Source organism: Ambystoma mexicanum, chromosome 12, assembly GCF_040938575.1.
Source record: "Ambystoma mexicanum isolate Mex_15411 chromosome 12, UKY_AmexF1_1, whole genome shotgun sequence".
In the NCBI taxonomy this organism is placed as follows: Eukaryota; Metazoa; Chordata; class Amphibia; order Caudata; family Ambystomatidae; genus Ambystoma; species Ambystoma mexicanum.
In genome coordinates this window covers 427,137,985-427,162,869 of record NC_090936.1, presented here as the reverse complement: position 1 = coordinate 427,162,869, position 24,885 = coordinate 427,137,985, and the positions used below count along the sequence as shown (strand labels likewise).

Below are 24,885 nucleotides of genomic sequence, written 5' to 3'. Positions count from 1 at the left end.
CGGGCGAGTTGCACATTAACCAACAATGTCCTCAAAAGCGTGACAGTGAGGAAGCTGGTCTTGGTGTCCTTGGAGGCTCCACCCGGGTTGTGCTTTGTAACTGCTGTCCACAGACCTGGTCAGTTACCAGGTGACTCTGAACAGAGTCAACGTGTAACTGATCAGACCACCAGGACAGTGCCCACATCAAGCACAGCTTCCGTTAGGGTAAATAGTTCATGATGCCAACTTGCTTACACAATAATGACTTTTGTAAAATTAGGCCTAATGCCATGCTGCTTGCTGGCGCTCCGTCTTTCCTGTATTTCCACCTCTTCATGACAAGTCTGCTCAGGGATGAGAAGCAAGTTTCTTGAGGAGTGAAGATTCCTTGATCTGGAAACCCAGCTGTTCCCACTGGGTCAAGAGATGAGAGCATCGCAATGCCCTCTCTCTGGTCTTTGAAGAAGTCATATGTTTATAGAGAGTTGCAGTACTTTGCCTTCAGAAGGGTTTTTGAAGATTACAGGTTCATCCGACCCTCATGATTCTACTTCTTTCTTAATATGATATGAAAAGTCATTTATAACGCGCCTGTACACAAGTGTTTCTAGGCGCGACAAGGCAAGGGAGGGAAGGCAGAGTGAGGACAAGACAAACGATCTTACTAGGCCTTTCGTCGTTCAGATCATGCAAGTGCGAGAACAATTTCAAATCATCCCAAGGATTGACAAGGATTGAGAGCAGACCCTTAGGTTAAATATGAAAGTAGTAGCTGAGTGTTCTCTTAGCTCCCTAATCGTAGGCTTGAGTCCATTAAAACCTTTGGTAGCTACCCAATCCTCAGGAGCCCTTACGACACTTCGATCAAACCTTTATCGGAATCTTCTCCGATCAAGGTTGAATCCAGACACCATTGATGCAATCAGCTTGTCTGGTTTTGGTAACAGCAGCCTTCTTTCTCTGAGTGATATCTTAACAACATAATGTCCCAAATGGCTGGTGAATCATACAAATAATTTTATGCATCTCAGTAGGCTCTTTTGGAAGCCAACTGAATTGAATGATGCTCCACTACTCAATTAATGATGGTCTTGTTATCATTCTGGTTTTGGAAGGGAGAGAAGAAAACACCGTTATGTAAAAATAATTACGAATAGTGCTGATGCAAAGGTAAGGTTTAGGTATAATGACATATACAATGTAGTCAGTCATCAGTCTATAACTGTGACAGTGCAATACAGCGATGTTATGGACTTTTTTGAAATATTCATTTTTTATGAAAACACGTATTCAGAATCAATCATTTGACTGAAAATGCTGTCAGTTTAAATCAGGGGTTTGCAACCTGCAGCTCTCCAGATGATTTGGACTGCGACTTCTATAATACCCCGCCATTGGCTATGATGGCTAGGTCTGAGGCCGGGTCTGAGTTATAGACCAAAACGTCTGGAGAGCCAAAGGTTGCAGACCCTTGTTTAGATATACAGATGACTCTGCCTCCACTTTATTGGAACCATCCTCCAGTGTAGTTGCCGTACACTTGCCCCCGACACGATAAAGCAATTTACATTGAAACAAAAGTCACTTAGCTCCTATTTGGCATGTTGTCAATTTATGCAAGAACACCTTTGGAGCAAATCCTTTGCTGGAGATTTGTAGAATGGAGTCGTTTGATGTGCTGCCCTTCACGTCACGTTTACCATCTTGGTAAAAGCATGTGCCATTTCTCTCAGCGTATTTTGCACTTCTCCAATTCTGAGATGTGCATTTTTACGAATACTTCACATTTCCATTTGTCAACATTCAAGCACACACCCTTCTTTGAAACAAATATGCCTTTGGCACTCGGGCCCAGTGTCTGCTTCTTTTTCTGGTTCTCTGTGCTGTAGCTTCGAGCCTGGGCGTGGCCAAATGTCATGTTTGTTTTTCTTTTGCACACGCGACACCCCACAAGCATTGACCCGGGATAGGAAATCAGTCAGGTTTTCCATTCTGATTGCTTGATTCTCCAGCATGGGGTCTGGCATGGATTCACATGCTCATGAATATTCCCCGTTGTCAGGCTGGGAATCCTCGGTAAAGAAAAAATCAGTATCAGTTTCGGTTCTGATCTGTCTTTCTTAGTAGTAACCAATCACTGGTCTCTGGGTCATACTGCCCCCAGCCAATGACTGCCCTCTCCCTAAGCCCCGCCCCTGGCAGCTATCCTCAGATTTTTACCGCACGTTCAAGTATTGGGAGTCCTCGTGCTATAGCTCACAAGCTTTTACTGCGTTTTGCGTTTTTTCAAAGAGTTTTATCTCATTTTTTCGGTCAATCAAGCCTCAAGCTCCACCGTTTCTACTTCCAATCAACGGGGACCCGTTTCAGAATTTTCTACGCCCCTCAAGGGTGAAGTTTTCGTCTAGTTACGCTTCTTGGAAGATTCCAGAAGATCGCAGGCCTACCTCGTGGACATGGCCCAGGAAAAGGGAAGCTCGACACACGGATCCAAGCTGTTTAGGAACTGCCCTGGATGCGGATTACAGAATGTTTTTAAGGAGGATGAGCATTTGAGATGTCTCTACTGCCTTCTCGAAGACAAGACGCACGTGGAAAAGGACTGTGCGTTTTGCAAGAACCTGACGGAATGGACTATGAGGGATCGTCGGACCCGCCTCGCCAGCTGGCTGGAGAAGGGCTCAACAGGTGAGAAGAAGAAGAAGTCTGAGCGGTCTTCTAAGTCCTGTGAGGGTGCCCTGGCGACGGGGCCCAACAGAAGGCAAAACATAGCAAGTCCGTGGGCACCGCAAGCGCTGATGGGTCAGGCTTCTTGGCTGCCAGGCAGGGCGCACTCTCACCAACGCCATCAACCACGAGCCAACGCTCTGGCTCGGGGAAGAGAAAATCCGAGAACCCGGCTAAACTTCTGGAGAAGCCCCGGTCGATCTCGAAGGGATCAACCGAGAGGGAGCGAGGCGGTGACCCCTCCCCCAAGGTGAAGGCCTCAAGCGCGCCCAAGGTGGTGAAGGCCTTGATCCACCCAGTGAAGGCCTCTATTGAGGGAGTCGCAGCGGCCCTGGCGAAGCCTGTGGAGGCTAATCAGTGGAGGCAACCTCGGGGCCCAGAGTTTTCCTGCCACCATGGAGGGAATCCTCTTTTCAGCCCATCGATAAGACCCCCGTGAAGACCCCGGTGGAAAAAGAGGGGGGCGCCAGTGGCCGTCACGGACACAGATACAGCCTCTGAGGAGGAGCTGGTTGAAGTCGTGAAGGGCCTCAACAAGAGGTTCGAGGAGGTCCGGTCCCACGGGGGGAACCCCGAGGAGGCGGATGAAGAGAGCGACGGGGGCACTGACGAGACTTCCGTGGAGGAGGAGCAACCGTCACACCCGTCAGAGCCAGTGCCCGAGCCTCAGGACAACTCAGTGGCCATTTTTATGGCAATCCAAACCTTATGCACGGAGATAAGGACGAGATTGCCCCTCACCCCAACGGACGACCCGACAGAACTGGGCCCGTCGGGAAGCCCTCCGAACAAGCGTAGGAGAGTTCACCCCCCCCCCGCCGTTCCAGCCCTCGCGGCCCGCTCAGCCTTCACCTCCTTCCCCTGAGCTTAGGGATGACACGGGAACGGATATGGCCACGACGGGGATGGATGACGATGGTGGTGAAGACGGGATGGGCCTTCCATCACCACTCCCTCGGGCCTCCCCGCCCGATGAAATTGGCTCCTTCCACGCCATGATTGCCAGGGCATACAAGCTTTTTTAGCTCTGCCTGGAGGAACAGAAGAAGGAAGGTTTCCTCTATCAGCGGCGCGAGGCCAAGAGAAAGGCTGTCCTTGCGGTACCACTGATTGATGACATCTGGGAGGAGGGACTTGCTCTCCTGAAGAACCCTTCCATGACGCCTGCCAAGAGGGACCGGTACAAGAGGAAGTACCGGGTCCCCGATTCCGCCCCTTTGTGCCTTAGGGCACAGCAGACCCCGGATTCGGTCGTCTCGGCGGCGGCAAAGAAGAAGACGGCTGGGGCGTCATCTTCAACTTCGACCTCCCCACCGGACGGTGAGGGAAAGAAGCTGGACGCCATGGGACAACGAGTCATCTCATCTGCGGCGACGACAATTAAGGCAGCCAACTCCCTAGTGATTGTGGCCCGCTACGACAGGGAGCTGTGGTACAATATCGCACCCCTGCTGGACTTCCTACCAGACAACAAGAGGTCGGAGGCCCTGGAGATCCTACAGGAAGGTTAGGTGGCTTCGGACCACACCATAACGGTGGCCACATATCGCTGATACCGGATTCCGCCAGTTGGGCAACAGTGTTTGCCTTTGTCGGCGGGGATGGCTCAAGGCAACTGATTTCCGCCAGGACGTTCAAACCAGAGTTTTGGACATGCCCTTCGACGGGAACAACCTGTTTGGGAAAACAGTGGATGAGTCAGTTCAGGCCATCAAGACCGACACAGAGACAGCTCGGGCCTTGGGAGTGTTGCAGCAACGACGGCCGCCCTTTCTGAACGCCGGAGGCAGACAGGGTGCCTCCAAGGGATCCGGCGGCGGCACCTTGACGTACCGCCAGGCAACCTGCTCCTCGTCACAGGAGGCCTACAGAGGACGCGGCAAGTCAGGGGGGTCTTGTCGTCGTCGCCAAGGTGGCAAGGCCGCCTCCAAGCAGGACTGAACCGGCCGTAGCATCGGGCCCCCACCTGAGCACCCCGGTGGGAGGCCAGCTAGCGAAGTTCGTCAGCGTGTGGGAGTCCATCTCCACCGACCGTTGGGTGCTGGATGCCATGGCCCACGGGCACACTCTCGAATTTCTAAAGAAGTGCCCCCGCATTCCTCCCGTGGCCAGGAAGGAAAATCACATCCCTCAACTACTGTTAGAAGTAATCCCCATTTCGGCTCTGTGCAGGGTGTGGTTCCATCTAGGTTCAGAGAATGAACGGTTTTCAGGGCGTTGCCGGTGAACAGGAGTGCTATATATTGAGCCCAGTTAGCTTGCTACAACCCAGCGGGCGCTTCAACCTATTCAAAATTAACAATAAAGGCTGCTGGGTCTTCTCCATCATTTAACTTCTGGAAGACCATAAGGGGTACGAATGGTTGACCGTGTCATTCGGCTATTGCTGCTCTTAGGGTGGTGGGGGGCTCTTGGAGTAGGTGACTGATGGTCTACCAGATCCTTTAACAGGTATTGATTGTTGTTAGCAGTGAGTCGACCCCAATGGGATTTGGATCCTCTTTGGGTGGTTCAACAAAACTGCTTCTACATCTTTCTCTTCCCTGTCCCGGCTAGTGGGCTTTCTCCCTTGTTGTAATGCAGCTGCACCATTGAAGCTTGTCAGCTCGCTACCGCTATCGTCCACCTTTTTCAGTTAACTTGTTCTTTCAGTTCCAGTGTCAGGACTGGGGGTTTATCAGGCTCATTGCCTGCAGTCACCCAGGAGTTTCCTGCCCCTGATATTCTGTCAATTTTCCTCCCAGCAGGGGCCTCTGTGTCAGGGCCTAAATGGCCCCACGTTGACAGCACATGCCACAAATGACCTCAAGGACATACATATCTCAAAGACAGTTCAAGGGTTTTTCATTCGAATTTTTAAGGGGGTCCAATATCTGTCTGGCCTTCTCTATCTCTCATCCTACGACTTTCTCCCTCCACCACAGCATTGACTCGCCTAATCACCCAAGATGATGGTTACTAGAGATTGGTAACCCCTACTATCAAAAGGCTTTCTGGCTATTGATGGAGATATAAAGGCTGGAGCCTTATCTGTCTTTCTTCCAGCCGGGACTTCCTAAGGAGACCCTAACCTTTCCCCAGATACCAAATGATTTTGTTGAGATTGTGCCAGCCTCAAAAACCCTGCTACTAACACTCTCCCCTCCACTCGCTCCCTCTCTTTCTCCCTCCTTCTCCCATTCTCCTGTCTGCCCCTCTCTTCATTCTCCGTCTCTCCAGTCTTCATGCACTCTCATCTTTCTCCTCCTCTATCCTTACCTTTCACTACATCACTCTCCTCACTTCTTACTATAACCCTCTCCTTACCTCTCACACCCTTCTTCTCACATCTTACTACACCCCTCTACTCTATCTGCGCCTTACCATATTCTCTCTGTGTCTCTTACCACCATCTTCATCACCTTTCTGCTTTATTCTACCCACACCACTACTGCCTTGCACTCTCTCTTACCATAAACATTTCTATTACTCTCGCTCCCTCTCGTTCTCCCTCTCTCTTAATCCCTTTACACTTTATCTCCCTCTCTCAATTTTCATTCTTCTTTGCCACTCACTTTTTACACCCCTCACATTATACTAAAATAACTGGTACTACTCTCTCTCCCAACCAATACCTCACCTTCAGACTCTCTTTCTATATTGCAATCGCCTCCGCCTCCTCCTTCTCCACGTTGGTATCTTAGTCCGCCTCCTCTCCACCTGACCTCACCCGAACAACCCACACTCTGTCTCTCATTCACTCCCCTTATATCCTGGCCTCTTCCTGATTCTAGCGCCCCCCCCCCAACTTCCATTGGTTCCAACACTCACCTGACTCTGTGGCCCAGACTGTGCCCGTCGTTTTCACAGGGGCTGGATTACACAGGTCAGAAGCGTTTTAAAACCCTTTTAAGTGTGCTTGTCTTTTCCAGCACAGTTCTGTTTGCAATCTATGATGGTGTGCTATCAGCCAGCGGCTCAGCTGCTCATTTTGCTTATAGCTTCCTTCATGTGTTGGTGGGTTTTCTTCCCAATTCGTTTTGGGGAGGATTGTTGTTTTTCTCCTGTTCTCCTGTAGCCGCTTCCCAGTGTCCGTTTTTTGTTGTTGCCCCACCATTCCGCTGGGGCCTGTCTGGGGAGGTTGGGCGTCTCATCTCTGTTTGGCAAGTAGAGTCCCAGTCCATTTTAAGCCTTTTCTCCATTCCGTTCCCATGGTTCTGTTCTGGGTTTTCTTAGTGGCACCCAGGGGCCTTTTGGGAGCTGCGGTTCAGAAACACACAAATGGGAAACACTGTAAAGAACACGTACAGGGAGGCATCGGGTGACAGAGGGTGGTACCCACATCAACATTCAAAGCCCATGAGGTGGTTTTGGGGAAGGGGCCCTCTTCTTTGACAATGCCCAATTCGGGACACTATCACACAATTATGACATCAAATATGCCCTGAAAAGTTGGGTTCACCTACCTAGAGGTAAATTCAAAACCTACATAGAGGTACATTCAAGTAGCTGTGATAGCTTAAACTGTAACTGTAAGTCGTTCCATGTTTCCATCAAGGCCCTCAAACTCTTTTGAAATACTTCTGATTTCCATACTTGCATTCCCCACAGCAGCCTAATTCTTGTTTCAGATTTTCGGTATCACGAGAGTCTGATACTCACAGATTCATAACTAATTCCAAATGATTTCACATGGCCTACCAATTGTTCACCTGGAGATCTCGAGGAGAAAGTCTACAGTTCTCCCGTTTCTGGCATCATCGTTTTAGATAATGCTTAGGGTTCTTCCCATTCCAGATAAATGTAGATATTTCTCAGTTAATTGTCTTCAAAGTCCTGGGGTTAATACAATTAACACAGAGGCAGTTGTTTTCTTATTAGTTATTTGTCATGGTACACACTTGTTGTGATTTATTTCAGTGTATGTTGCTGTTCTATTATGGATTGCATTTTAATCACCAATAATTTTGTATGTGTTTTTAACTAAGCTGTTCTATGGAATTATTAATAAAATGTAATTATTTGTGATTAGGTATCGGGACTTCACTTGTGTCATCAAGAGTGAGAACCACAAATTGTTACAATCTATGGATTTAAGCTTGAGTCAGGTTATCTTTATAATAATAATAATTTGGCATTCGAACCATCAGGTATCTGAGCCCTGCTGCACACGGTGTGTGGTGCTCATTTATCGACCTTGGAAGTATGAAAGGCTGAGTTTGGCCCCGCTGGGATTCGAACCTGCGTTAGCAAGCTCTGCACGGATGTCAAAGCGAGCGCTCTACCTGCTGTGCCACTTGACCGTCTCGTTTTTGTTTTTTCACACACCCTTTTTTGTGGTAATTACTATTTTCCCCTTGTGTGAAGATACCATTGGGGATTACCTACAATGCCGCCTTCTTTCACTGGAGTTAAGATAAAACATAACTCCCCTAAAAATGTACACAACTTTGGTAAGATCAATTATCCTAACTAGATTCACTCTGTCAAAAATCAAAATGGGAGGATACCCACATCGCTTCAATAATTGGCTCACCTCTAGTAGACCCAATCAAAGTTCCTTTTACTTATGCATGGTCGCCCCCAAATAGGTGGCAGTGTCATCCTGGTGGTTAATATAATAGGGTACAATGAATAGCATTGTTTGGGTTTTGACCACATTAATCTTACAAACCAATTATGTCCCACATTCAATGGCGCATATAAAGATCATGGGTATTGCCTCTACTGAGTCTGAATCATAATTCTCTAAAACATCAGCATAAAATGGCAATTTTAGAAATTTTATAAAGGGTGGGGGCATACCAACTCCCTATTTTGTCAGAAATTTGAGAATAAAACACTTGAATCTGGACAGAGAAATCATCAGGCCAAATAATGACAGTGCCGCCGAGACCAATCTCCAGCTCCCCCTACTGAAATCCTTCTTAGCTTCCACAAATGTGTGGGAGAGCACCCGAGACGGCCATGTCAATCACAATCTGAGCAACATTAGATGGTTGCATAGTATTCTTACCAGGGATGAAGCAATGTTTGTCACCATTCGCAATGCTATCCATTACTAAACTCAACCGTGTGGCTAAAATCTTTTTACAAATCATTCTGGAGAATGGGAAACTGGTTTCGGGAAAGTTGGTCGGGGTGGAATCCTTCCTCCGCCACCTGTTTGGCAAAAAGAAGACCAGCGTTTAACTGGGGAACACCCTGGCCCTGACACCTGCCCCTCGGAAATAGAGATGGACCCTCCTTCTTACCATAATTTGCTGTCAAGGGGGCATTGGGAGAAGGCCTGGGTTGTGAAGCAACCAAAAGCGGCGGCATCAGGAGCCAGCGAAGAATCAATGGTGGAGGTAGCCGAGACGTTAAGCGATCGCTTCCATGAATACGTCTCTTGACGCACAATAGTCGGCGTGCGAGGGACTGCCTGCAGGCCGTCCCTCGGACCACCCACTTCTTCGCAAGTTAGTCCCCATTTCTGGTGTTCCACCCCCTTGCCAGCCCTCTGCGCAGGTCACGCCCACCCTCTGATTGGAGCTTTGTGCAAGGCCCTTGACGGCTCGCACAGGCTTGCCAGAACCGCGGGAAATCCACACCAGTCCTGGAAAAGGGCTGTGCATTCGATTACATGAATCGACAAACAGGGTTGCGCACGCAGATTGGGTGCAAGTACCCTATTTTCTGTGCAATAAATTCCATGAATTGGCCCTTATGTCTCCATGGAGAGAGCAAAATTTCAAAATCTCATCAGATTGCAAAATCCCAACATAAACAAAGTGTTTGTTGTTACCATGGACACCAAAGTTTTGTCCAAGGAAGATGCATCTATCAGCTGATGCCTAATGTTATAAGTTGTAGTGCACACACTGTAGAAATGTCTACAACGTAGGATTCATATCAGGATATGCTGTGTGGAAGAAACACACTTTCTCTTGAAACTTGACTGGCCAAATACAACATATAAATATCTTACATTTCCTGAAATTTAAGGGTGGTGAAATAAAGAACATATGATCTACTGTATTCAAATTTGAGAAGCTGGAACAATGGTATTCCAAAGAGAGTTCCCTAGTATGGTTAGAACCCATTTAAAGACAAGAAATAATCTTAATTAGTGTTCTTCCCCATCAGAAGAAAATGTAATTCAAGATGTGTCAGATGTGTTCAAATCTGTGCTTACCTTTGCTCCTCCTTCATTATTGTAGCTTAAGCAGTGACTTTAATTGTACCTTTGAAGCTTCTGATTTGAATAGCATGTTGAAAATCTTTTTATGATGCATAATCATTCCTTATATTTTCCATCTTATGAAAAAATCATGTGTGGTCTTAAAGGAAGTAACTCAGAAATATTCAATAGTCGGATTGAATGGTTGCATGGTATTTTGCTATGCTGGAAAAACAACACAACTCTCTATGTGATCATCCTTACAGCATTACTGGATATAAAAAAAAAACGCACACTGCCTTCAATAGCCATGCTAATATTAAGTATGTGAATGTGTTTTTTGTGCTTAAAGAATAATGTGTTGCATGTTGCCCTAACTGCAAGCCATCGTTTGCCTCAGTGAATCTATTACACTTTTTGGCACGGATTTGTAAACGCATGAAGAGGTTTCAAAAACTGAAGACATGATATTTAAGTTGAAATAAATGTACAATTGTTGGAGACATTAAACTATTCTTTTCTGGAATTATTACTTGCCTCAAATGACACGCTGTTGAAGATCCAAATGAAAGAACAATTGGTTTTATAGGAATTTGCAGGACAGGAAATTAGGTACCCAGGCCCATTTTTATCAAAGAACATTTTAAAATTGAGTAGTTTTATTTCCACCGTGTGTTAGCGGATTTTCCAAGATAATAAAACCCACAGTAAACAAAACAAGCATTGACAAAGCCAATAGTTTTGACGTTTGCTGCAGTTGTTTGCATTTTTAGGCACAAGGGTGCCAGGAGGAGCACACACCTTTTCAAGTGAGGATAGGGGAAGGGATGCAGGTGTGGAAGAGAATGAGAAGGGGAATAGATACAGAGAGGAAGCCATTGAGAGGGTGCCATTAATGATGAGCATGATGAAATATGAGCGAGAGAGGGTGAGTGGGAGGATGATAGAGAAAACAAGGATGTCAGAGGAAGGAGGAGAGAAAAAGTAAGGGCAGAGAGCAAAGGTGAGATTTGGAGAAGATGGAGGGAGGGTGCATGAGGGAATATCTTACTGGGTGCCATGTTTAGAGGGAGAGTAAGCCACAAAGAGGAAGGTGCGAGAGAGGGACAGCGCAAGTAGAGGCAGAGAGAAAGAAAGGAGAGAGAGCGTGCAAGGAGAGAGAGAGAAAGAAAGGAGAGAGAGCGTGCAAGGAGAGAGAGTGAGCACGCACGCAAGGAGGAAGATCAAGCGCATATGCAAGGTAAGAGAGTGAGCGCGCCTGCAAGGAGAGAGCAAGAGGGTGTAACAAGGGAGCGAGAGCTCAAGGAGAGAGCGAGGGAGAGAAAGAAAGTGCCAGGTGAGAGAGAAAGAAAAAGAGCGAGAGAGAGAGAGAGAGCACAAGAGAAAGGGAGAGCACAAGTAGAGAGAGAGAAAGGAGAGAGAACAAGCTGAGAGAGCGCAAGGAGAGAAAAGAGTGCACAATGATAGAGATAAAGAGAGTGCAAGGAAAAAGAGCCCAAGGAGAGTGACAGCCCAGAGAGAGAGAGGGAGAGAGAGAGCACAGAGAGCGACACAGTGCAGAGAGAGATAGACAGCACAGAGATAGACAACGCAGAAAGAGAGACAACACACAGAGAGACAGCACACAGAGAAAGAGTGATAGTGCAGAGAGAGAAAGAGTGACAGTGCAGAGTGAGAGAGAGTAACAGCAATTTGGTATGCACATCGCATGACAGTCTTCTAGTTACCAACACAATGCGCACACTGGATTGGCCTTCTAACAATCAGATAAACATATGTGTAGTGTTTATCAGTGGAAAAGTAGCTCCACAGGAAAGTAAAAGCATGCTCATCCCGGATGCTCATGTTTAACAGTAACAATATTTTGGACACAAAACGATGCAGGACCCCCTCAACCTCAACCCACATAACGTTTTATATACCTGGATCTTTGACCGATAAAATGTCAAGTTTGCTGACGACATCTGCTTGCTTAGAGAAGGGCATGGAAATGCACTTGGAGGGTGGCAGTGCTGAGGGACACTAGGAGGGGTGTGTGGTAAGGGGATAAATGGGGCACCAAAAGGTGGGAAGGGGCCCCAGAGCACGAGTGGGGAGTGACCTGTGAAAACAAAGCAAATGGCACTCCATAAAGGGTGTACGAGGGAATGGGGAAAGCAGGCCTGTATAAGGGATACTGATGTGTGTGCTTAAGCGCCCAAGGGTCTTTAATTAACCACATGCTGAAAGTAAATGGGGTAATCAAAACTGACCACTGAATCGTGGCAGGATTTGTGGCTATCAACTTCCCGTGGAGGCAGCAAGAGTGTAGGTACATCTTGTTTTCTTCTAAGCAGCAAGTATTTTTAAATTAATGCAAATCAAAATAATACATTCAGCTCTAAAGAAGTTTGTCTAGTAATAATTATTCGCCAGACGTTCAGTTACAGTTTGGATATTCGCCATCAGCCAAATACACTTAGATCCTGTAGCTGCTTCAAGAAATAGCACAGGCATGTACTTTTTTTTAACTGAAATTGATTTGTATAGCACAGTACTGGGTTGAGTGTTCGCGGCAGAGATGCAAGTGCATCATGTGGGGTGAGATAGCCCCTGGATGCCATAAATAAAAGGCCAGAGTCAGTGGGGGACATTCTCTTAAGTAAAAGGCCTGCGCTGAAATAATGTGGGACATGAGGCTTATGGAAGTAAGGTAAAAAGGAATGAAATTTTGCATCAAAACATCAAGACATTTAAAGATGCCAACTGCCTTGCATAAGGGAAAAACATATGACAAGGTTTAACAAACTATGGGAGAACTGAAGTAACATTCTCAGAAGCAGCAGTGCCCAGAATCTTAAATGAAAATTCCAAGATGTGTCTCAAGCCTTCACAGCAAAATGAAACATTTTTACTGTGAAAGAAATACATGCATGCACAATCAATTCGTTTTTCCCGTCAAACTAAAAATAGGCTCATCAAAATGTGTTCAAGACTTTCAAATATGAACTTGATTTCTATCAATGGTCCATCACAGAGGAAACAACAGTGTACAGAATCTATAAGGGGATGTTGAACTGAAGTAAAATGAAAGCCTTTCACAGCTGAAATCAACCAAAATGATATTTCGATTTTTGCCTCTAAAGTGACACTCTGCACACCCAGATGTGCACTAAAGCCTCTAAAAGTGTCATTATGATGCCTTCCTGTAGCCACTGTATGCAGGGAATAACTTTGTAGTGATACTTCTACATTTTAATATTGTGTGCATTTCCAAGAGTTCATTTTAAAGTGAAATGGAGTTAAAATGCCATTTTGGCAAAGTGGGGGCAGGCCATGGGTTTTTCTTTGCTTGTGATTTCTTCAAATGTGAAACTAGATTCCAAGGCCGCTGTTGTCATGGTGATTTAGGCCTGGCTCACTTCAAACATGAGGGCCTTCCTTTAAAAATACAACTTAAGGATACTTAGAGATCGAATTCACAGGGTGGACAAGATAAAGGCAGTTCTGTTCTCCAGCGTTTATGACCAGGTCACTCAGGCCGCAATACAACTTGCATTAGCTGGCCATTAGCTCTTGGAACGTGCAAGCTAATCTCAACACAGGACCCCTCTTGACGTCACAGCCAGGAACAGGCACATTTCACGGTTGGGGGCAGGGTTAAGGAGGGGTTTGACTGTCCATTATGTAATATGGGAGAAATGGTTTTCATTGTGTAAAATTGGTAATATTTGTCACACAATAGTCATGTTAGGATTTCTGAAAAGGTGCCAGTTAGCCGCTTCTGGTCATCCCAAAATGAGTTTTGTGGGCCCGACATACCAAAAATTATTAATAAAAACTTAATGTGGCCTTCTGTATAAAAAGTTTCTTAAAATATACGAAATATGATTCATATGAAACCCACTTAGGGCCATATTTTTCATTGATATAATTCTGGAGTAAATGAAGAAAAACTGTATCTTTGCACCAGTATATCGTGCAGACACTCGACGAGGCTTGGGTGATTCACTGAAAAGTATAGTGTTAAAAATGCCTTCATATGTGTCAAAATATGGAGATTAAGGGCACCTGTCATGCAGTGAGATTTCTATGTCCCTGAACCAGACCAAGCTCATCTGTTGAAAGAAGATGATTGTGTGGTCTCCTCACCCTGGTGTCCCAAAGCACTCCCACATTTTCTGGAACCTATCAGCACACAGGTGGGTCTGGGGTAGTGAACATTACCCTATCCCTTCTGCGGGACTTATGACACATTAGTGATGTCATTTGCCCTATAACTAAGTAACCCCACCTCAGATCAGGGCTCTTTCCACTACCCCTGTGGTGATCGACTGCCGAAATCTGGAGGAACATTCCAGCACTAGCAGTGAGTCCTAATCTTGCAGAAGAGCCAGGCGACTTAGTAGCTGACTTGGGACCCCTTGGAGGAAAGAGGAAATCCTTGACTGACCCCATTGGCTGTCCCAGCAGTTGCGCTTTGACGCTCCCTGATGTCCAGTTCAGACCTCTCCTGTAAGTAGAACTAAACCCCAAAAATCATAGAGTGTGTAGGCCCAGTATTCTTGTAGCATTGCATTAGATAATTTTCCCTTTCAAAATCCCCATTTGCCTATTTTTCAGTCATTGCCCCATTGAAGAATACCGATGTGCCTGTGTAAATCCTTAGTGTATTAGTAAATCAGTTAATTTCCCCATGTTACCACATCACTTACCTGGGGCAGGGGGTGCGCCTGTCGGTCCCGGCCCCCCGTCCTGGCATCTTTATCCCCGATTTCGGCTGGGGGGACTGCAGCCTTTTGCGGCACTGGCTGCTTCCGGGTTTCCCGTATCCTTAGGCTCACGCATGCGCGGAAGGCCGTGTTTCGCCATCCACAGAGCACTTGGGAAGCCGCAAGCTTGCTTCCCAAGCCTCGTTTTGGGAGCGGCAGCACCCGGGGACAGCACGGCTTGCGTTCCAAGCCTCCCGGGTGCTGCCGGCCCTATTTAAGGGCCTGTTTTTTGTAAACACACCGCGTCTCAACGCGGTTTGCACTTGGATCGCGTCCTCGCCCTTGCAGCTTCCTGAAGCTGCTCCTTACCTGCTTCAGCCTGTTTCCTTGCCTCTTCCCTGTTTCCCCTGCTGGTTCCCGTGGGGGTAGTTTCTGCTCCCTTCCAGTCCTTTTGGTTCCCACTGGGTTCTCTCTATCTACTTGGTCCCCCCTTTTAGGCTGCCCTTGGGTTTTCCGACACTGCTCTGTTCTTCTCAGCCTATTGCTTCTGGCTCTGTTCTGCCTCCTTTTGGGGGTCTCTGCCTCTTGTCAGACTACTACTGCTGGAACTGCTACAGCCTACTCAAGCTTCAGCCTTTTGCCTGCTGCCATTTCCTGGAGTCTTTGCTGTGGTATTCAGCTGTTGACTATCATCTCAAGCTTCTGCCTTTTGCCTGCTGCCATTTCTTGGAGTCATTGCTGTAGTATTCAGCTGTGGACTATCATCGTTGTGTCAAGACCCGCCTTCCCTGACAGTGCTTGCACTGTCCCGACATCACGAAAATCAGGGAAGTGCGCATCCGTGGCATTAGGAGCCGGTCCACTTCTGACCCTGTTGATTCCAGGGTGAGGGTTGTGCCGGTTTCCCGCGTTACACTTTCTGCACTCATCAGTCGGACAGCCTGGCGACTTCACCACGACCCACAACCGGAAGTTCAGGTATTCAGCGCCCACGAGACGCTTTCCTTAACACCCCATTTATTTCACAGGATTTGTATTGTTGGAATTCGAAACCAACTATCTTTTCCCAGTGGATTGTGAACTGGTATAGTCATAAAGTATTGCCCAAAATAATTAATCCCATTGTGATCTGAGAAATGAATTTGTCCCTGTGTTTCAATTGTGTCCTGCTAAATGAATTTCCATCTGCAGCTGTATTTTCCCATTGCATCTGTCACCCTAACCAAAAACCGATTTTCCTTTACCCACTTTCCCAGAGCTTGCCTGTTATTTTAAGCATCAGTAATTAAAACAAATTCCATTTGAATTTTCGTTCCCATTGAAAGTGTGCCCAACATCCCAAAATCGATTTTCCCATTCTGTTCCTCTTTCCCCAGTGCGAGGTAAAAACGAATTTCCATTTGCATTTTCTTTCCCCTTGCCCATGTGTTGGATATCTTAAAACAGATTTTTCCCTTATGTGTTGACTAGTATTCCCTTCTTTTCAGTTTGTGTCCATAGCAATAGTGAAACATAATTTAAATCCCATTCTTCCATGGTGTTGTGCAAAACAAATGTTCCCCTTGTCTTTCTGTCTCCCACATTGTTTCTGTGGGCACCACACCAAAACCGATTTTCCCCCTGTATTCCTATTCCCTGCCACTGCCTTCCATTCAAAGGAATCAAGTCCAATTGATGTTTGGGGGTTGAGGGTCGCTGGGGGAGTGCTTAACTACTGTGCTATTATTAGTTGTTGAATTGTTCTTCTGCTTTGTCATTAAAAAGAAAAGATTTGTGTCAGTCTATCTTAAACTGGTCGCTTTACAGATGTCATTGCATTTTTGTGTTGCCACAACATTGGGGGCTGTTGTAATTGGTTGGTTCTAATTTGACATTAAATAATAAATTAATAAATATCTTATCGATACACACTGGCCTGGTTCCTAGTCCATTGTGACACAAGGTGTTTGTGGAGGAAGGGTGCGAGACAGGTTGGAGGCCTTCTTAAGAAAGGATCTGTATTGTAGAGATAAAAAGTGTTCTTACTGTGCGCCACATTTCTAGTAGGGGAAGGAGGGCCCTGTCTTGCGTGTGCCGGGTAATAAATCGTGGCAATCTTACATGCAGTAACATTTCTTCAGGTGTTATTCTCCGATTCTTCCAAGGGAATAAATGCACCGAGTACTGGAGCAGGACAATAGCACTTACTATTATTACATTTCATGAAAGCAGTGTTTATTCTGCATGCAGTGTTTCATGAAAATGATCATATTAGAAATAATTATAGCAACAATACCCATACAGTAGTACTAATAGTATTTTTTATTATTCTATTATTATTTAATCTCTGCAGTTTTCTATATTTCAGTTCCTAACTTCATTAAAGTAAGATCACATGCATATATTTTGGGTTTCTATTTCTTCTCATTAGCAGAACTACATAATGAATACGCACATCACGGGAATTAGCGCATTATTACCACACTATGTTTCATTTTATCCACTGAACATACGTTGAGATCTCAGCCTCAAAACTAAATTGATGGGTTTCACCTTTCCTTTGCTTACAAAAACAAGTAGGAGAGTGCAGAATTTCAAAGCAGGATGACAAGGGCACTAGAGCAAGGTAGAAAGAGGTTGAGAGAGGGTGCCATTGATGATGAGCAAGAGTAAATACAAACGAGAGAGCAGAGGTGGTTGTGTGGGAGTAGAGAGAGTGGGGGTGGGTGATTGGGTGTTGGTGGTTGGTTGGGGGCAGAAAACATGAAGAACAAAACAGTCTCGGGAGGACTTGTCAAAAGTATACCAAAATAGCCCAAAACAACCACAACCACCACACGTAATAGGGGAGGGGCAGATGGGTGCGGGTAGAGAGAGTGGATGTGGGGTAGGTGAGGTAGAGAGAGTGGGGGTGTGAGTAGAGAGAGTGGGCATGGCGTGGGTGCGGGTAGAGAGACAGCCTCGGGAGGACTAAAAAAACAGATCTGCTGTTTAAAGTAAGCCAAAATAGTCCAAACCCTGCATATGCCCGCAATTTCCAACACACATCAAGGTTTAGTAGACCAATTCTGCCCGAAAAGCCCGATTGTGCTGGGAAATAACAAAAAAAAACAAATATCACAACCTTAAAAACCACTGCACTGTTGGCAAATGGAAAGCCCACTGCTGATCGGAGCAGATATTGTTAGGGAACTCCTTAGCCCGGGGAAGTATATGCTAAGTTCTAATGTGGTTATTTCCCAACATTATGGGCCTCATTACGAGTTTGGAGGTAGCCATGCCGCTATTTGCGGCATGGCTGCCTCCAAACTCGGGTCCTTTTCCGGGTTCCCTGAATGGGGACTTACCGGGTCATTCCAACCTTGGAGGATCCGGTATTTCCCCATTCAGGGAAGCCATCCCCATTCGAGCCCCCATAGGGCTCAATGGGAATGGGGACCGAGCTAATAATGGGCCCGTTAATAACTGGTTTTACCAGCCGCCCTTAGCGGGACCCGCTAAAGGACCATGGAATGCGGCGGTAAGGGGTTAACGGCACCGGCATCCTTACCGGCGCCGTGAACACCTTACCGTCACACTCGGAATGAGGCCCTATGTGTGGTTATTGGTTTCTCATATGTATATCCCTATTAATAACTGATGGTTGATGGCTAGATGGAGAAGCAGGAGTGTGTTTATGCCAGTAGTCAGGTTGATCATGTCAGTGCTCACAGCGCCCAGTCAGTACAGCGTCATTGCTCCTCCTCAGTGGCATGCCAGAAATGGGTTGTAAAGCCTTTTCCTGCAAATCAATGGGCCTCATTACACGGATGGCGGTAAGGATTTACCGGTACCGGTAAAATACCGGTACCGGTAAATCCTTACCACCTTACTACGAGGTCCCTTTGCGGGTTGGGGGATTTAACGCCTGCTTTTTGCAGGCATTAAAAACCAACCCGCAAAGGGACCCAGGGAGCTAATTACGGTACCGCAATTTGCGGTACCGTAATTAGCGCCTTCCCCATTCCCATTAAGCCCTATGGGGCAAAAATGGGAATGGGGAAGGGCAATGGGGGAAGGGGGAATTACCGCCCCGCCAACCTTGGAATGGGGCGGTAATTCCCCTTTCCGCCAAGGCGGTGCCGGTATTTTACCGGCATGAACCATGGCGCTAATAGGGCCATGGTTCTCCGCCATCCGTGTAATGAGGATCTGAATTTGACCCCACAACTCTTTGACTGCTCATGCTTTGCAAAGTGTTATGACACTATTTTTAGTCAATCCAATACAAATAAGCTATCAAACTTGATGTTTTGGATTTTTTTTTGACGCGCCAGCCCAACAACAATGTTTTGTTTTCATCACCTAATTTATTGGCATGACATGACATAATCTCACATTAGGTCTGGCATGTATGGTTTAAGTGGCACGGCATCTGTACCGTTTTGGAGGCTGTGAGCACCAAATGTCGAGGTCCAGAAATTGTTGCAGCACTGGCTCCCGATGCATGTCGGATCCTCCGCGTGGAGAGAATAGCATGACTTCGTCAAAAGTCAAACTATCAATTCACCTTGTTTTGGCACTGTACGTAATGCACAAACAGTGCGATCAGCGCCACTGTAATTGCATTGTTAGGGCCAAGCTGACAGAGAGAGAGAGGCATGTTGTTAGTAAAGAAAGAGTCAAGGCAAATAATTGTGGGGGCTGAAATGTTCGGCTGCGGTCTAATAATTGGCGCCATCATCATAATCAGGGAAGCCCAGCATAGTGTAGACGTTGAGTCGAAGACTTGTAAGTAGAGCGCTATGGAATGTGCCTCTGTTGGAACATGGCGAGAAATACGGCTTAGAAGCCCCGGCAATGTTACCACGAGTACCAATTCATTAAGAAAATATTGCAAATCTCCCAAGAAGGAAAAGCAGCGCAAATCATTTTCAGTTTAACCCATAAACCATTGCATGAAGAGACTTGGATAGTGTTGCAAAATCAAGCTATGTGAAGCTTTTGCTTTGGATACAATTTTCAGAGACCCATTGGTGGATATAGTGTTCCGACATTAGACTGTCCTGCCCAATGGTAACGCCAGCTTGAAATCAGTAAAGCCATCACTGCCCTCAAGACATGTATAATTTATAAGCCCTACATAGCGGAGTGGGAGGCAGTGTTGGGAGCTCAGCTGGAGCTGTCTGTTGCCCCAACTCCAGGGAAAACTGTAAGACATTATGAAAACTGAACAACTGTGCTCCCTCCTAACAAGGCCACATTACGGTAAAAGCTATAGAGATAACTACATCACAGCATACTGCTACCTGATCTCTCGTTGGACGCTACGCCCATTTTCCCGAAAGCCCATGTGACTTCCGTAAAGGGCTGCCGAGCCTGCAAGCTGCAGACAAACATTGAAAGCAGCACCTGGCTTTTAACCCTGTGACTAACAGTTCCACCTAGTGCAAACACTGACAGAAATGCTACGGACCAGCCAGTTTTAAGGAATACAAAAAAATATCCTTTTAAAATGGGTGTAATGGAGTCCTTTTTTACAACGAAATCAAAATGATGCTAAAAAACGGTGACAAGTTACTTTTATCAAATGTAATATTCTAAGTTTGGATGTGATATACCAACATAAAACTGGGAACAATTACATTTCAAGATGGCGGCTCTGTAGGAAACAAAATGGCCGACAAATTCAGCACAGTAAAGAGTGCAAAAAGGGTTGCAGTTTGAGGGAAGATGGGTGGGAATGGGAGGAAAATCATATAGCTTTGACTAAGAGATGAGCGTTAAATGGGAGGAACACATAGACAAACAACACAAATCCATCCTCATCCACCCAAGAACAGGTCAACAGGCCATGTGTGTACCGATAGAGGGTTTCCCAGACCTCTTTATGCACATTTTGGGTACTTTGGGTTCTCACCCTAAGTTACCAGGGCAATCCAGACGTGGCCCCCTTGCTCACTGTGCTTAGAGAGGCACAGCTCCACCTCAGAGGAGAACTGCCTTCCATTTCGGTGCTGGTCTACCTATGGGTGGGACAAAGACTGATATGTGTATGGACATTTCTCTGTGGAATGCATAGTGAGCTAAAACGTGGTTGAGACCCTTGGGGGGGGCATCCACCCAAGAACAGGGCAATGGGCCGTGTTTGTACCGGTAGAGGGTTTACCAGATCTCTTTATGTCATCTGCATTGATGACAATAGTTTTGGCTTAAAGGTAGCGCTTTCATTGCCACCTATGCCACCTAACAGCCAAAACAAAAAAATCAGATTAATTACAATTGGTCCAATACAGTAGATGGATCAGCTGATTTTAATGATACTGTGCAATTGTGATTTAAGGCTTGTTTGTGTAAAAAAAGCTAATCATTCTGTTCAATCAACATTACAAATCTTCAAGGGAACGGCACAGTTGAATAATAAATGTAGTCACTCAAATGTGCATAAGACAAGCGCCATTCTCCTACTGAATGATTGCATGGAGTGACATTTGTGGACACGTCTCTGCTACCTCTATATTTGTCTGTCTGGAACCTGGGTAAATAGTAATCAGCTGATCAGGGTCTGTCCACTAGGGACTATACTAGCATCTTGCGTGCAACCCTAAACTGCTTCATCACAAAATATAGGGAGCAAAATGGCCAGAATCAATATTTACGCTTTGTTGAACATCTTTTTGACTTCAACTATGGCAATAAGCCCTGCTCACAAGGGCAATTGGAGGCATTAGTGAAACGTTTGTTTGTGTTGTGGTGAATGCAATACTTGGCTGAGGATGATGACATGGTTTAATGGGGAATAGACACACACATCCCCATTAAGGACTGGGCTAAAAACAAGGGTGTGTCTATATCCTATATATTTTAATGTGCATGTGTCCCAGCAGACTGATTTCTTCTCTATTATAGAACAGAAATTGTTACCACAAATGTATTCATGTTGATGACCTTATGTTTATGTCTCAGCACCTCTTGGGCTTGCAAAAGCGAATTGATGCTGAATTAAATGAAGTAGCAAAAGACATCAACATTACTGAGTTCATGTGCATTAGTAGGAGGAAAAGGAATTAAAACTTTGTGTGTAAACAAAACCAAATTGGACCCAATCATTTTTCAAATATTTGCACTTTTTTCAAATACGGGCACTTGGTCACTTCATTCAGAAAAGAACATTAAGCTTATTGGGTACCAGTGAAACATGCCCTAGATAATTACCTGATCCATAAATCCAAAACGAGTATTGTTTTTTTAAATGTATTTGTAGAAACATAGGCTTTAACACATTGGAATTGAAGCCTAGTTATCGCTAGAATTTGAATTGTGATCTTACAGCAGAAACCCAACTTGACTTAACTCAATTTCCCAAGGGTAGCCTTTGATGATTTTTTCTAGACATGACAGGGATATATATTAAAGTGAGGCATGCAATGTTGGCATAGGAAAATCTTTCCAGATGCACAAAACTATGCATTTTGCATCCGAGGCAAAAAGAGACTTGTTTATGTGTTTGGACAGGGCCTTTATATATGTAGATATGGTGGCACTCTGAAGATATTTATTATAAAGAAAATGAAGAAAAAAAACCCTTTTTCTCCATAAAATTAAGAGGGATTTCCCTATCTCAAATCAAACACTAAGTACTCGCTCAGGCTGTCTGTTGAAATCAAAGTAGTCCACCATCCTGTGTCTAAACGCCTATTTCCAACCCTCACACTTAAAACTAATAATTAAGATAAAGGAATTTCCTGGTCTAGATGGATTAATCCCTTCCTCTGGACAGTGTCCAATTGTACGTGGGAATCTCACCTGTGAGACAGGTTCCCTTCTCCAGCCAAAATAAAGATCCAGGTTCAAAGTAAAAGTTAAAAGTTCCAACACAAAGATATCTAGGCAATACCAGGGGGGGTGGCTCCCTTCCCCTGGTTATAGTATTCACAAGGATAAGAGGATAACCTCTCCTCTCTTTGCCTTCTCCAGACTTTCAGAACAAGACCAGGGGGAATGACTGCCTTGCCATGGTCACAGTTCACAGTGCCAAGAGGACACCCACTCCTCTCTTTGTTTCTCAGTATTCTCACACACAGCACCAGGTTACAATCTCTCAAAGGCCCCCGATCTCTGCTTCTCTCTCTTTCTGCTTGAGCCAACTTGGTTTACTTCCCTGCCAAGTATGGCCCTTAAATAAAGTCTCTGTGGTTTCCCTTCTTCTCATGGGAGTGGGTCTCATACTCCTCTTCGTTATGTTCAGGTACTTGGAGCCCTCCTCTCCCAAGTACCACCACGAGGAAGATGACTCATGTGGTTCTCATGTAGTGGGTACCAGACCCCACCTCTGTGCATGCAGGTACTTGGAGTCCTCTTCCCCCAAATACCATGATGAGAAAGATGACTTGTGTTGGTCTCACCCAGTGGTGGGTCCCAATCCCCTTTTCTTTGCATGTGGGTGCTTGGAGCCCTCTCCTCCCAAGTACCATCACGAGGAAGATGACTCGTGTTGTTCACACACAGTGGTGGGTTCAAGACCCATCTTCTTTGCATGCAGGTTCTTGGCGCCCTCTCCTCCCAAGTACCGCCACAAAGAAGATGACTAGTGTTGCTTTCATTTGGTGGGTCCCAGATCGTTAAGCTTCTCTTGTTGCGGGACAGATCTGGTCCACTTACCTGCCAGGTACTGTGACTATGAAGATGCTGACTGCACCTTCTTAGTTTCCCAACAGCCAGCCGGAGTGCTCCCCCTACCTCTAGGGAGCCTTGCAATGGGCTCTGGTCCTCCCGGGAACACTGCACTCTCAATCTTCCTCTGGACAGTGTGGTTTTCCCTTCACACGCTTCCCAGGCTTCAGGAACACCAGGAGCTTCTCTCTTCAACTCACCTTCTAGTCCTTCTACTCTGGACTGGTCCTGGTCCTTTCATCTCCCCTCTTGGCGACCTGGTCTGATTGCTTCCACCTTCCTACACTGTGCTGGCTCCTGTAGCTCCTCCAGGTTGGATTAGACAATTGCTTCAGAAATCTCTTCCTTTTCTACTCTACATTGGCCAATGAGCAGCTGGCAACCACTAGACTGCTCATTATGGTTCATAGGAGTCCTCTCCATGGCTCGGCACCTCTACCCCATCTCAGTACTTGTAAACTTCATGTCCTGCTTAGAGTCAATGGAGTTCTTCTTCGTCTCAGTACTTCTACCCTTGATCTCCCTTGGGTCAGTTGCACTTTTCACAGTCCCAGCACTGTTAATACTATGGGTGTGAGATGTATACATGTGGAGATGAGGTAAAGAAGGGTTAGGTGAAGGAAACTGGGTGTTGTGCCGCGTTCTCCTGTGATAGTCGTTTCTAGTCCAGGGGAACCATCGGGTAGCAGCCTCACCTCCCTGGCCTCATGAGAAGGGGCTCCCCCAGGGGAGAAGGGATGTCATCTGAAGATTTGTCACATCAGCAAAAGTGAGAGAGATGGTTATGGAAATCATAGTAGGCAAAACACAGAGTAGAGAGAACAAATGCTTTGCTGAGTGGAAAGGAAGTCAATTCTGTGCTCCTTTGAGCGAATAGTGTCTGGAATCCTCTGTCATTGATTGACTGAGAAACAATCAACGATTGGAAACGTTTGCTAATTAATGTGATTTTATGACAGAAAAGCTATTTCTTATAGATGGTTAGCCTGAAATACATCTTTACAAATTGTTAAAAAAAAAAGATATTGTTGATATGAAACACATTTTAAATAGATATAGGAAGTAAGATTGTAAATCTCCAAATGTATAATGGGTTGAGGCATGGATGCCCAGCTATGCAGCTTCTACTTGAAATGTTTTTGTCCAAACACATAGATGACCTTGCCGCTGATTATGTTGTTCTCTTAGAAGAGACATTTATTAACCTGCAGTATTTGCTGCTTGGCTTACCAACATACTCTGTGTATCACAATGAGCAGGCCAATACAGATGAAACAGAAGCAATCTTTGTTCTATTAAAAACGCCCATTTGAAAAGGAGAACTCTTACAGTTAGCTATAAATGCGAGTTACTCAGAATTTAGTGTGAGTTAAACATGCAACAGCCATCATTAAAGAAAGCCATTACCACACCATGTTTGGAGCTTGAACAGTAAATACGGTTACCCATTAAACTTGCTTCCATATTTGATCTGTGATGCACCCTGTCATAGGGAAAGACTTTATTCAGAACGTGATTGAATAAAGCAGACATATGTGCAAAGGACATTGTGTAGGCGTAGGCCCAGGAAAACATAAAGGCTAGGGCCTCTGGCTTCAGCAGACCAGGTATTTAGACATAAAGCAATAGATGCCATATCTGACCCAATGATCTATCAAACATGTGTTTCCTTAGTGACCTACAGTTATCTAATATTGTGCTGCCTTTTTTGTT

The 24,885-nt window shown here is 45.7% G+C and overlaps 1 protein-coding gene across 2 annotated transcripts in view; it reads left to right on the top strand.

The window, feature by feature from the left end:
* LOC138513606 (sodium- and chloride-dependent GABA transporter 2-like) overlaps positions 1-24,885 on the top strand; it is a 771,005-nt gene that overhangs the window by 149,273 nt on the left and 596,847 nt on the right. The gene's annotated exons all lie outside the window — the stretch shown is intronic.